The sequence below is a fragment of the Barbatula barbatula genome (assembly GCF_947034865.1).
Source record: "Barbatula barbatula genome assembly, chromosome: 1".
Lineage (NCBI taxonomy): Eukaryota > Metazoa > Chordata > Actinopteri > Cypriniformes > Nemacheilidae > Barbatula > Barbatula barbatula.
Window position 1 is genome coordinate 30190669 of NC_136766.1, and position 14787 is coordinate 30205455.

Consider the following 14787-nt stretch of genomic DNA (forward strand, 5'->3'; position numbering starts at 1 on the left):
ATGTTGGCAGACCCAGCCTCGACCCATCTTCAATGCTCTAACTGAGGGAAGGAGGCTGTTCCCCAAAATTTCGCAATACATGGCCCCGTTCATCCTCTCCTTAATACAGTGCAGTCGCCCTGTCCCATGTGCAGAAAAACACTCCCAAAGCATGATGCTACCACCCCATGCTTCACAGTAGGGATGGTGTTCTTGGGATGGTACTCATCATTCTTCTTCCTCCAAACACGTTTAGTGGAATTATGACCAAAAAGTTCTATTTTGGTCTCATCTGGCCACATTACTTTCTCCCATGACTCCTCTGGATCATCCAAATGTTCATTGGCAAACTTAAGACGGGACATGTGCTGGTTTAAGCAGGGGAACCTTCCATGCCATGCATGATTTCAAACCATGACGTCTTGGTGTATTACCAACAGTAACCTTGGAAACGGTGGTCCCAGATCTTTTCAGGTCATTGACCAGCTCCTCCCGTGTAGTTCTGGGCTGATTTCTCACCTTTCTTAGGATCATTGAGACCCCACAACGTGAGATCTTACATAGAGCCCCAGTCCGAGGGAGATTGACAGTCATGTTTAGCTTCTTCCCTTTTCTAATGATTGCTCCAACAGTGGACCTTTTTTCACCAAGCTGCTTGGCAATTTCCCCGTAGCCCTTTCCAGCCTTGTGGCGGTGTACAATTTTGTCTCTAGTGTCTTTGGACAGCTCTTTGCTCTTGGCCATGTTAGAAGTTGGATTCTTACTGATTGTATGGGGTGGATAGGTGTCTTTATGCAGCTAACGACCTCAAACAGGTGCATCTAATTTAGGATAATAAATGGAGTGGAGGTGGACATTTTAAAGGCAGACTAACAGGTTTTTGAGGGTCAGAATTCTAGCTGATAGACAGGTGTTCAAATACTTATTTGTAGCTGTATCATACAAATAAATAGTTAAAAAAATCATACATTGTGATTTCTGGATTTTTTTCTTTAGATAATGTCTCTCACAGTGGACATGCACCTACGATGACAATTTCAGACCCCTCCATGATATCTAAGTGGGAGAACTTGCAAAATAGCAGGGTGTTCAAATACTTATTTTCCTCACTGTATATGTCACTGATATTTACATTGACTGTGAAATATATGTCTTTATAACAGTGAATATGTAAAAAAATTGCTGGCAAAATTAATAGTGTTTAAGTCAAATCTTAGCCTGATGTTGAGTGCATTCTTTCTATCAGTTTCCATTATTAGTATTATTTTGTTTGCTTTTTGGTATGTTAACTTAGTGCTGTGTAATAATAATGTTAGCATGAAAGTTGTGATGTTTGAACACTGGAGAAATGCTGTCAAAAAAAAAATTTTGGTACTACGGAAAAAGATTGTAACGTTTTTTAAATAATATTATAACGTATTATATTAACACTAATAGTTTATGTTTAACTGAATAAATGTGTTATTTAATATTTTTCACTGACATGTTCGTTCTGTTGTATCTTGTTTCATAAATTCATAATTATTTTGTCAGAATCTTAAAATGTTGTACTACTTTCAGTCTCATTTTAACGTGTATATTGGCAGACTTTACAGTGCATTTGAAGAAATAGTTAAAATGGTTAAGGAGTACAACATGAATAAATAATTATAAATCAAATAAATATGTTTTAAAAAGGCAAGGGATAACACCTCATATCTTACATAAACAAAGCTGTAAGCTAAAGTGGTGAAAAATATTTTTATTTGAAATAATTTATACATGGACAGGTCTGAGCATCAACGTAAATACAAGTACAGTTTAACCTGAAATGAGGATACGTGTGTGCAGATAATGTTTAATGTTTGTTATATTTTGGGGCTATTCAGTTATTTATTTTAACGTACTCTTGTAATTATTTTTTAAATATATTTTATTTATTACTGTTTTACTTTGAGAGACAGACACAATGTCTAAACGGCTCATGCTAATGCTTACTCCGTAGTTTTAGCGGTAGGCCCTATGCAGGAAAAGAAAAGAGTGTTTTTTAATGGATGTCAATGGAAGATAAGCTTCACTACACTAAATAAATTGCTTTTGTGAGGAAACAGCTATTCATTTAAGGAATCGACTGCCTGTCCATAAATGTTCAACATGTTTTACACCAAACAATTCTTTCGTTAATATGTAGATTTTACAATGATAAAAATGTTATTTATAAGGCAGAGTAGGGAATGTTGCGACAGGCAGGACTCACTTATGGCATTATTATAGAATTTAATAGTAAAATTGAATTATGGATTTCAGGTTTTTGCAGTAATGAGAACACTTGAATTGTCATAACTAAAACTGCATGTAGCTTATATGACGCTGAAGCAAGTTTATGAAAAACATATTGTATATTTGTTGTTGAATAAAGTAAAATAATTTTTTCAATAAATACATTTGAAATGTAATAACAGTTGTTTTGATCATGACAATGCAATTTAAAGAATAAGGTCAAATAAATAAATAAAACATAATGCATGGTTTCTATGACTTCCATATTTCAACAAATAAATAGCATTTGCAATTAAGGCCATGAGGTCTATTTTTTAAACGATAACAATATCAGGATAACCAACAAAATCTCTTTTCTTGTGCAAAATGTGTTAACAATATGAACAAACAACTTAAACTCTTACCGACTGCCGTAAACTGTGAACTCCACTGACGCCACTGCCATTATATGATTGGGTTAGGGTGCCACAAGGTGGTCCATGTTAGCTGTTACGCTTTCTCCTATGTTAAGTCCTACAGACCCTTCCAACTCCCTACATAAGAGTATCTCTGACCAGAACACCTTGATTAGCTGCTTCAGATGTGTTTGATTGGGGTTGGAGACAGTATGCAGGACGGTAGCCCTCCAGGGGCAGGGATGGAGATCCATGGGCCAGACATACTTTTAACTTGCTAGCTGTAATTTAGTGTTTTTGTGCTTGTTTTGAAAAATACTTAGCAGGGACTCTATTCTTTGCAGATGAGTACTAGTAGTTAAGTTCTGGCCAAAAAAGCATGTATGCGCAGTAACATATGAATAGCACATATGAATAGCATGACAAACTGGTCAAAACAAAAGATGCATTGTAAAAACACTTCACATAAACCTTAAACATGTAGGGTACAAATTAAGGCACACCTTAAGGAAAATGTGCTTTTCACTACACCCCTGTATGATTGCAGAAAAAAATTCAGCATCAGCATCAGCATCTGGTCACTGTATAATACGGACTCATACCCATGCTACTACTCACTGTTGGCTTATTACCTGAAAGCTACCCACCTGATCTTTACTCCATCGTCCTTTTCTGTTCTTCTCGTCCCCAGCTCCTGTAATGCCTCCTGTGCCAACTCTCATGTCGAGGTGTGTGCTTTCCCAAACATTTAACCCTCCCCATACACATTTTTGCAATGATTTAACGTGTAGGGTTATTTTAAATATATGATCAATTAAAATTAAAACTATTTTTGTATTTTATTTGTACATTTGATTGTTCAGTACTTGACCATTGCTTCAGGACAATTCCATCATGTCTCACTTTATGATACGGACTCATACCCACGCTTTTACTCACTGTTGGGTTTGTGCATTCCCAGCTCCGTCTAGCCCCACTTCCACTATCATTTTTGCCAACCAATACAAAGGACAATGTTTCTTTGTTAACATGACATGCTCTCCAATGGGCAGAGAGGGTCGAGCTCAGGCCAGACCTCCTGTGAAGTCTTTAAAGTGTTTTTTAATCACTTTAGAAAGGTTTTTTTCAGATGGCCATTAGACGGCATTCTATAAATCATCAGCCGTCTTATCCCCCTCAATGGTCTGGCCAACTCCCATGTCGAGTTGTGTGCATTCCAGCTCAGCCCCATGTCCATGATCTCTATCACCTACTAATACAAAGGACAGTATTACCATCACATCATCCATACCATTTTATACTATTGTTTACTACACACCTGATTTGTCTGAGTGTTTCCGTTAAAGCTGGATTTATGTTTAGGCTGCCAGTGGTCCCTTCTGATTGAAGCGAACATCTAACTCCGCTGGGATCGCAAAATTGTGGTTCGGGGTTTCTCTGATGATAGTTATCCTGGGTATATTGTAGCGTTGATGTGAACATTCTCTTAGTTGTTTGTTAAGCTTCCTCTTGTAGTTGAGAATGCTGTGACAATAGACTGAAACCAGTTGCGGAGCTGTAACCGGACACAAAAATGTCAGCGATGAATTAGGGCGACATCACGTGGTACTCATAAATATACCTCAATGACGTATGCGTCCTTTAAATTGAGCAGCAGCTAGTTTTTTCATCGAAATATCTTTTAGCGATTATCATCGCCCGTTTAAAGCTACACTTCAGAACTTTTGCTCACGGCTCCCTGTGTAGTGAATTATAAGTGCAATTGTCTGCTACCAGTGTTGTAAACAATGTTGCTGTATTAGCTTCCCCATGGGCACCGCAATACACATTAATTTATTTACTTAGCTGATGAAACCGGCGAATGTGGAATGTAATTTGGAAACCATGAGGCACTCTTCTGCAGGCAGGGGATAGGTGGGGCTGTGTGTACCGACCCGAGCACACAACTTACAGAGTGTGGTTGTAGCCGCTATGAGGCTGCTCAGGTAGCAGCGAGAGTACATTATTTTACTGTCAAAAAACTACAAAGTGTTGGTTTAATCGACATGCTTTCGGGTTAGAATAACAGACTTTTCTGTTTATTTCAGTAGTGCGCATTCTGATGATCAAACACTGCTAGCAGGGAGTGCTCATGGGAGTTGTTTTTCATAGTGTCGCATTAGGCATTGTTTATTATTTCACATTACTTAAAAAAACTACAAGTCAACACGTCAAAATGTCAAGTGGGAGTGGCTATTTTACCCGCTAACACTGAAATCTATCCGCATTTGGCGGATTGATGGGTGTTGATGTAAAGCCCTGAATAGTTATAGAAATTAACTGGCTACAAATAAACTTGAATAAGCTTGGTCGATTAATGAGGAAATCTGAGAAATCAAAAGCCTTCTTTACAGCCCTTCTGGGCCTTTGCAACAGACACTCTGCAAGAAATGGTATAATTTTATGTTTTGAAAATCAAGTTATTTCATTTCATTTTATTTCATTCTATTTGGGCCAGTGGTAAGTAGCTGTTACTGCAAAAATGTCATGGTCCCATCTGTTCTCCTGTCTGTCTCTCCCTAAGGTTGTCTAGTCTCGTCTTTGTGATGTTCCATGCACGTTGTCAAAAATATTTCCGTGGTTACTCACCCGTTGTCTCCACTCCAATGATATTAAACTCCCGTTTGGATTGTATCTTCTTGCCTCATGTGTGGTAATATCCCCTGACAAAAATAACTTATTTTGATTCGTTTAAAATATGTAAAACATTTAACCCTCCCCATGCACATTTTTGCAATGATTTAACATGTAGGGTTCGATTAAATATATTATACATTCAAATTAAACATATTTTTGTATTTTATTTGTACATTTGATAGTTCAGTACTTGTGGTCTGATAACCATTGCTTCAGGACAATTCCATCATGACAATTGTAATAAAATGCTGAAAAAGCAATTTAAACTGTTAAACGTTATCTGCATTGTCAATTTGTTTTGCAAAATGCAGCATGCATATGGGGACCCCGACATTGGGATTCCTCTCTCCCCCTCTTTCTTCTGGACGAAGGGTAGAGACTAGCGTTTATACAAGTGCGTTTTCCTTTTCAAACATATAACTCTTGCTACAGCTATGCCTGGCCTTTACACTAGTCCTAGGAGAAAACGGGAACTTTAGAATACGCAGGTGTGGTTGCCCACATTCATTTACTGATTGGGTCATCTGTATCATTGGGTTTGCTTCCCTGATTCGTTAAGCCTCTGTCATATTAACCACTTCAGCTGGTTCAAAACGCAGCAGTACGCCTCATCTTCCAACAGCCCAAAAGGGCTCATGCGACACCCCTTTTCATCTCTCTCCACTGGCTACCGGTTGAAGCCTGGATCAGATTCAAGTCACTGATGTTTGCATACAGGACTATCACTGGATCTGCGCCGGCATACTTTCACACCCTACTACACTCCTACACCCCATCAAGAACCCTGCGTTCAGCAAACCAGCGGCGTCTTGTAATGCCTTCTCATAAGGGCACTAAATCACTTTCCCGCTCATTCTCCTACACAACTCCTTCCTTGTGGAACATTCTTCCCAATGCGGTCCGGTCCACCACATCTCTCACAACCTCTCACAAAAAAACTTACACTAACACTCTTCTCTCAAGAAGTAGTGGTCTAGCTTTTGTTGAAACTAGTAACTTTGTATTAGCACCTATTGTACTATTGCTCTTTGTATGACATATCGCTTATTGCTCCCCGAACTCTTTGTAAGTCGCTTTGGATAAAAGCGACTGCTAAATGATTAAATGTAAAATGTAAATATGAGCCATTACACTACCTGAAGGCGACAATGACCAGCCTCGCAAGGACCGTGTAACAACAGACTTGCTTAACTTCAAGCTGGCCTGCATATATGGATCGACATGGTAACATAACAGAAACATGAGAGAGAATCGAGAGCTGTATGCTTTTCAATAGCTCACACAGTAAAATGCTGTGCTTTACAGATAATAGAGGCAGATCACAAAACACTACAGAATCTTAAAAATGACAACCTCGTCTGCTTCTGGTCACTTTTACATATTTTTAGTTTTATATATACATTTAGTTTGTATAATAATAACAATATGTGAACGTGCACAAGCATATTAAAAAATAATATATTAATATAAATATGAACTGAAAAAAACTGAAATTCAAATGTGATGCAATTGAATTTAATTATAATTCAAGGAAAAGTTATATAACATAGATTTACGTGATGCAATGCAATGTGTACTATTAAATAAAATAAAATACATCTATAAATAAAGTTTGATGAAGCAAACAAACTCATACAGTTGGGTACAAAAATATGAGTAAATACGAGCAAAGAATGCTTTGAAAATAAAGCTGCATTAATTCTCCTTTTGATCTATTATTTAATTTAATTATTACTATCTTTTATTTCATTTAATTTTAAGTGGGGGAAAATCACATTATGAAATAAATGTATTTCTCTAATACTCACTGGCCAAAATGATTAACCCCCTTCATTTTTAATATGCAAGATCAAAAGGAGAAACAATGCAAAATTCCTTTCACAGCATTCTTTGTTCATATTTACAAAGGCCCCCAACTGTATGCAATCTCCTTCATCACTTCTTCTGACTATTGACACAGCTCTCAATGACAGCCACGCTTTGTAGTGTTTGCAGTGTTTGTCTTATACTCAAGACCCTACTTTGCCTTGATACGAGTCTTATATGACAATTTTCAAGGTCTCAGTCTTGTCATGTCCCGCTATATTTACTTGGTCTTGCCCTGGTCTAAGGGGGCTCCTATACCCATGGTGCAGTGGCCAGGCCTACATCCCTGTAAAGGACTCTGAGGAGTGGCCGTGGGAAGCACCTCCTTGCTGCAGTCGTCCTGGCTATCTCCAGTACCACCCCTCTTTTCCTCTACGCCAACTTCCACGGTTGCCAGCAACACCACCATGGAACTTCCCAGCGCCACGGTGGCCAACGTCACAGTCCCGGAGCAACAACCCCCTTAGCCCCCAGAACTGCCAGCACCCCTGTGTACCGTGTACCATGTACCGTCCTGTAGGTTTTCTGGCCACTAGCCTCCAGGACGCCCAGCCAACCCCCACCCACTCCCTGGATGTTTATCCTAGGCGTGAGGACATGTCTGTCCCCATCCCTGTTTTTCCTCTTGGACGGCACCTCCCACCATTCTGCATGCTCCATCACCTGTCCTTCGTCTGTCATCACATCACCTGCAAGCAATCCCCTCATCACCCAGACACTTATATACCTAGCCTTGTCATGTGTTGTTTGTCTGATCTCTGTTTAATATAGCATAAGTGTATCCCTCACCCTGTGTTCATGTTGTTAATGAACGTAACTTTATTTGCATCTGCTGTTGTCTGTTGCGTCAGCAAGTCAGCACGACTTTTAATACAAAGACTGTGTGTGAATGTACATTTATATATTTATAACTTGATAGCAAAATAAGTTTATAATTTAGGTGGTGGCCAACACCTTACCTCACCCTAAACCCTAAAATCACAGCAGCAAATGCTAATAATGATAAAAATGCGAGTTTCATGAGAAGGCAAAGCAACGATAAAGGGCATTCCTAACCACGCCCCTAAACCTAAGGTCACAGGGCAAAGTCAAATCATTACAAAACATACAAATGACATCGTAGGAAATAGGAATTCACATGAGCCACCTTGTAAAATAGGTATGAATTCCCATCAGATAGCGTTGATATATATTTATACATATGAAAGATACCTCATATTAAAATAGGTAAGGCTGAAAGTCATGCTTGTCACAAATTCCCTTGAGAATATGTTGGAAAATAATATTCCCCCACCTGGGGAACAAGAATGTTTTTGGGCAGAATTAGTGTCATACATCCTTTGCACTGACAGTGATATGCAAAATTAATAAAACAATGTCATCTAAAAGAGGATCCACACCTGTCAAATTAAATGAAAATCAGGTTCCATACAGGATGAAATTTAAAATCACCTGATAGATGCAGAACGATAAGGACGAGTTGGGGATGGGTTTATGAGCGTGGCACGATTGGATAACTGTAGAGGAGCTGTAAGAAGGAAACCTAAATAGAGCACAGGGTAGTATGAGTTGTATCACTACTGGTTGACATTGATTAGCTATACCATGAGATTAACTGAGCAAGCTTAACTAGCGTGACCTGCAGAAGAAATGATAAATAAGACTTAATTAAGAAACAATAACTGTTTTCAGCATACCTGGGATAAGATTAATATGTGTATATTGAATGCTTTTATTTTAGGTCCTTAAATTGTGGGAGAGTTATCAACCTCAGAGCTACATTAGAACATGATAAAATGTGTGTATTTGATATCAAGATATTTGTAATAGTTTCAAGTATTTGCAAATTTTCATAATTTTTGGACAATAAACCTTCAAGTGTCTGGTCTGCAGCCATTGTATTCTGATATGTCCTTGTCAGCTCAGCACTCAGAAATATTATAAAAAGTGTATAAATATACAATGTTTTAAGCCTATTTAAATGGTATGGAGTCTCCCTAATGACGCGGTTACAGCCTTGGTGTGCAAGGAAGCAGAAGGCACGATGGGTGAGGGGGTTGCAGTGGATAAAAGGCGTTTTATTAAGCAGGTTTGGTGAGGTAAAGTGGGGCTTATCCCAGCAGCTTTGGGGAGCGAGGCTTATTTGGGTCACAGAGCTTTATGACACAAGCAATTAGCACTGGTACTAGCAGGAGGGAGGCAGCCCTCAGATTAGCTGACCTGAGCTAGGAGAGAAGGGTGGGCGCTCCCAATGCATCCTGGACAGCTGAGCCCTGTGAGGGGGTTTAGGCCAAGGAGTTTGATGCAGATGACCAATTTGTTTCTCTGCCATGCCACTCTCTCTCTCTATATATATATCTCTCTCTCATACACATCCTACATCCTCTTTAGAAAAAGCACAAGCCATCATTGCTTGTTTAAATTTGGCGTTTTTAAATTAGCGACATAGGTGCATCCTTAGACACAGGTTGCTTCATGTGTTGCAAATTTTCCATAATTTGTACATTGTCACTAATTGCAACCAATCAAACTGAACAAGACAGTACGGTTCAGCCAATTAAATTGAAGAAGACAGTCGTCAGGCAGTCGTAAAGACTATAGTGAGATGTTAGAAGTCAAACACAACAAAACCAACGGTTTACAATTAAAATAATGCAAACTACATATCTTTTGCAAATTCAGCTGTTTTAAATGAAAACGTAAGTGGTTACATGTCACGATATGGCTTGGACAGAACCCAGATGCAGGCAGACGAGGAGTTAGATAAATCAAATTTTATTTGAATGTGAACAAAACTAGAAAAACAAACACCCGCAATGGGGAAAAACAAGAACAAAAACACACTAGCAAACACACACTAGAAACAAACACAAAACAAGAATCTATAAATTGAAATAATCTTTTCACAAACTGTAAACTGAAACCGGGTAGTCCAACACGACAAGAAACTGTGATACTACCGTGAGCATTGATAAAAACACCAACATCAGACAAAAGATAAAGACAATGCACCAACACTGAACAGAGAGAAAACTGAGACCATATAAAGGGAGACACTAACGAGGAGTGATTACATGGGGAGAGTGGTGACAGCTGATGGGAATGAAACCCTAACGAGGTGAATTACAAAACAGACGATGGGAATGAAACCCTAATGAAATTACAGGACATAGGAGGGTGGGGCTGAGAGACATAACAGGAAGACACGTGGCATCACGTAACAACATAAAGCCACATGTCTCCACACATAACACAACAGAAACCCGAAAGACGTGGCAATGTCATGACTCTGCCCAGGGAGCTTGAAAGCTCGAGACAGGAAGGACAGAGTCCTAACATTACCCCCGCCCCCAGAAACGCCCCATGGCGTCTCAAGGGAGAAACTTCAGCGGGCCAAAACACCAAAGCACAAAGACAAACACCACAAGCACAACACAGAACAAACTAAGGGGAACATAAGGGAGGCTATGAAGGGGTTCGGGTGGGTCAACAAAAACAACAAACATGGGAGGGGGGGTGGGGGAATGGGAGGCCAAACCTTGGGGACACCAGAAAAGGGTGGGACAGGTTGAGGAGACTTGAAACAACCGGACGAGACCGGCGGGGATTTGAAACAACCGGACGAGACCGGCGGGGACTTGAAACAACCGGACGAGACCGGCGGGGACTTGAAACAACCGGACGAGACCGGCGGGGACTTGAAACAACCGGACGAGACCGGCGGGGACTTGAAACAACCGGACGAGACCGGCGGGGACTTGAAACAACCGGACGAGACCGGCGGGGACTTGAAACAACCGGACGAGACCGGCGGGGACTTGAAACAACCGGACGAGACCGGCGGGGACTTGAAACAACCGGACGAGACCGGCGGGGACTTGAAACAACCGGACGAGACCAGCGGGGACTTGAAACAACCGGACGAGACCGGCGGGGACTTGAAAAGGCTAGGGAGAGGTGTGTGTCCAAGGGGGAAAAAAGTTTGAGGTGATGCCGGCCGGAGAACTGGCTGAGGCACCGGCTGGAAGTCCGCCTGCGGAAGGACAGGTCTGGATGCCTGCGGATGGGCAGGTCTGGACGCCTGCGGAAGGGCAGGTCCTGATGCCTGCGGATGGGCAGGTCTGGACGCCTGCGGATGGGCAGGTCTGGACGCCTGCGGAAGGGCAGGTCCTGATGCCTGCGGAAGGGCAGGTCCTGATGCCTGCGGAAGGGCAGGTCCTGATGCCTGCGGAAGGGCAGGTCCGGCCGCCTGCTGAAGGGCAGGTCCGGCCGCCTGGGGAAGGGCAGGTCCGGCCGCCTGCGGAAAGGCAGGTCCTGACGCCTGCGGAAAGGCAGGTCCTGACGCCTGCGGAAAGGCAGGTCCTGACGCCTGCGGAAAGGCAGGTCCTGACGCCTGCGGAAAGGCAGGTCCTGACGCCTGCGGAAAGGCAGGTCCTGACGCCTGCGGAAAGGCAGGTCCTGACGCCTGCTGAGAGGCAGGTCCTGACGCCTGCTGAGAGGCAGGTCCTGACGCCTGCTGAGAGGCAGGTCCTGACGCCTGCTGAGAGGCAGGTCCTGACGCCTGCTGAGAGGCAGGTCCTGACGCCTGCTGAGAGGCAGGTCCTGACGCCTGCTGAGAGGCAGGTCCTGACGCCTGCTGAGAGGCAGGTCCTGACGCCTGCTGAGAGGCAGGTCCTGACGCCTGCTGAGAGGCAGGTCCTGACGCCTGCTGAGAGGCAGGTCCTGACGCCTGCTGAGAGGCAGGTCCTGACGCCTGCGGAAAGGCAGGTCCTGACGCCTGCGGAGAGGCAGGTCCTGACGCCTGCGGAGAGGCAGGTCCTGACGCCTGCGGAGAGGCAGGTCTGGACGCCTGCTGGATCGCTGGCTGTGAACCCGGCTGGAGAACCGGCAGGAGCGCCGGCTGGGCTGGGTTATGTGCCCCCCTCCGTTGCCTCTTCCTCTTCTGCCGAGCCAATCTCCTGGTAGTCGGCTGGAGGAAGGAGGTGAAGGACGGGGCTGGCTCCGCGTTGGAGGCCTCCGAAGAGGACCCCCAGGACTCTCTCCTTCCACGCTTGCCCCGAAGACTGGTGGTTGGTGGAGAGGTTGCAGGGTCCGAGACTGATGGTGCGGTGGTGGTCACCACCCCAAGCTCCAGGGTGTGATCCTCGGGGATGGGACCCAACGGAGAAGACAACCTCGGACAGACGGAGACACTGGGCTCCGGTCGGCTCATGGCGAACTGGAGAACACCCTCGAAGCCAAGCGGTCTCAGCCTCCTCATCTCCGCAGGCGATAGGGGGACCCTCAGTCCGCTGTTGAACGCCGCCGTCACCTCTTCCTCCCCGAAGAGCTCCTCCACTGCGGCTTCAAGGAACCTGTCCAGGTACTCGTCCCGGTCCAAGTTCCCCTGGCGAATGCTGGAGAGCGGACCAGGCTGGCGAGGCCTTGCAGGGAAAATCGCCGCCTGCTGGGTTCTTATGGTTTGGTGCATTCTGTCACGATATGGCTTGGACAGAACCCAGATGCAGGCAGACGAGGAGTTAGATAAATCAAATTTTATTTGAATGTGAACAAAACTAGAAAAACAAACACCCGCAATGGGGAAAAACAAGAACAAAAACACACTAGCAAACACACACTAGAAACAAACACAAAACAAGAATCTTTAAATTGAAATAATCTTTTCACAAACTGTAAACTGAAACCGGGTAGTCCAACACGACAAGAAACTGTGATACTACCGTGAGCATTGATAAAAACACCAACATCAGACAAAAGATAAAGACAATGCACCAACACTGAACAGAGAGAAAACTGAGACCATATAAAGGGAGACACTAACGAGGAGTGATTACATGGGGAGAGTGGTGACAGCTGATGGGAATGAAACCCTAACGAGGTGAATTACAAAACAGACGATGGGAATGAAACCCTAATGAAATTACAGGACATAGGAGGGTGGGGCTGAGAGACATAACAGGAAGACACGTGGCATCACGTAACAACATAAAGCCACATGTCTCCACACATAACACAACAGAAACCCGAAAGACGTGGCAATGTCATGACTCTGCCCAGGGAGCTTGAAAGCTCGAGACAGGAAGGACAGAGTCCTAACAGTTACATACTTTAAGACTTAACGTGTGTTCGACCTTACAAAAAACATAACAGATAATTTCATAGCATATAAAATGTATGACTGTGTGTATATGGTGGACTTAATTAAGAGACGAATGTTAATTTTATTATCACAGGTTATGAAATTACTTAAATTATGATTTTTTTGATAAAATATGTATTCAACATTATTAAATCAGTTGTTTGGCAAATGCTTCATTTGGCAAATAAATACGTTGTACCAGCAATATGTTCCAATACAGTTTTTTCGTTGTAGAAAGACATGCACAAGTGTGTTTTCCCAATTCAAGCACTAATCCTTATACATTGTTTAATTTAATTGATTTCTAAAACACTTTCAGTCTGTAGTTTACAATTAATACATCCAGGAACAGTACATTTACAGTTTTTATAAATTTTCATAAATCATATTTTTATTGTGCATTTTAACTCGTGCAAATAAACTCTTCAAGTATAGTATATAAAATAACTATATTAAACTTTGTAATCAATGCTGTTCCAGAAGTACTTCCTGTTTCAGTTTTTACAATGCCCAAACATTTCAACAGAATGAAACCAACAAAACATTCATAACTAAATAAAAATGTTAAACGTATGTCTTTCAAAACTATTTATATATGTAATATTGGGGAAAACCGGAAATACTTTTGGACCAGTGTTTGCATATTCTTAAGTGGGCTAAATCAATTATATTGTGTAAATTTAATACATGCATAAATTCAAATACCCTCAAATTACCATAGAATCTATTTAAAATGTGTAGTAGCTTTACATGGCAGCTTCTATTTTGTATTATGTATTGTGTTTTACAATAGGGAAGCCTTGGCCCTTTGCGCACGCACACCACACACCCCAAACACATACATACCACAGTACAGTAAGGTATTTCACCTTACTCTGCTTACCTATAGAATTGAAAATACATCATCATACTATCACAATAACCACATGATACATTTACAATGCTACTCCAGACTTGAAACGCAACAAGCCGAACACAGCAAGACAGTTATCACCAATATAACACGCAATACAAATACAAATCATTATTACACATATGCATTATGATCGACGTGTAGCGTGCATGTGCTCTTCAACAGGATATTGACCACATGACCGACACTGCCTCCCAGTCTGATCATAAAGCCAACACAGACTAACACAATGCCAGTTTAAAAAGCGACACCTCAGGAGAGTCGCAAAGAAAACCACATTAAACAGAGATTCACCAGCAAATAAACTATGATTATAATAAATCTTAATATTAAACTGGTAACGATACAGTGAACTAAACGTATGGAACTGACTGTAGTAAATTTACCATTTATCTGATAAAATGTCACTGTTATGCATTCTTGCAGCTTGAGCAGGCTGTGCAGACAGCACATGACATTGCAGAACTTCGACTGCTCCGTGACTTTGAATTACTTTCGTGCGACTTAGAAATATCACATGGATAGAGTCCACATCGATCCAAGAAGTCAAATATACATAT